Source organism: Mus caroli, chromosome 5 (genome assembly GCF_900094665.2).
Source record: "Mus caroli chromosome 5, CAROLI_EIJ_v1.1, whole genome shotgun sequence".
Classification (NCBI taxonomy): Eukaryota; Metazoa; Chordata; class Mammalia; order Rodentia; family Muridae; genus Mus; species Mus caroli.
In genome coordinates this window covers 111,989,211-111,990,014 of record NC_034574.1, presented here as the reverse complement: position 1 = coordinate 111,990,014, position 804 = coordinate 111,989,211, and positions in this window count along the sequence as shown.

Below are 804 nucleotides of genomic sequence, written 5' to 3'. Positions count from 1 at the left end.
AGAGGGACACGAGGGCATGCTTTAAATTAGAACATCGTCTCTGTAGCAGGCAGGGGCAAACCATGCCCACATGTGCACAGCACATGTGCCAGCCCCTTGCTGGCACACAGCTTCATGACAGAAAGGCTGGGAGACTGGAGGGCACTGTGTGTGGTCAGCTTCCATGGACATATGGCTATTGCTTGCCAAAGGGACACCAAGAGGTTGCTTCTCTAGGCAACCTGCACCAAGGTGAGTTTCTGTCCCGGGGCACAGGGATGATAGCATATGGCTGTAGAAGTGTCCCCTTTGCTTTCCAGAACCATGAAATACTAAAAGTGAAAAGTGGAAGAGACTCCCAAATGTGTTACAGGGCACACTGGTCTTGTTACATGCAAACTGGTATAAGACTTGGGAGCAGGTCGGTGGGAAAACTTGAACTTAATCACACGGGGCATGGGCTAGGGAGATGACTCAGTCATTAAAGTGATTGTCACACAAGCCTGAAGACTCAGGTTTATACAAAGCCAGGAGCAGTGCTAAGGAAGTAGACACGGGCAGATCACTCGCTGTGGACACTGGCCAGCCAGTATCACTGATAGGTGAGCTAGAGGTTCTGAGAAGGTGGAGAGCGATAGAGAAAAATTCCTCATGTCAACCTCTGGTCTCTGCCTGTGTGTACTACCACACACGTGCACTCATTTACACACAATGCACTCACTCACATACACATGCACCCACATACATGCACTCAAACACACATGCACACACACATGCACTCAAACACAGATGCACCCACACACATGCACTCAAGCACACATGCAC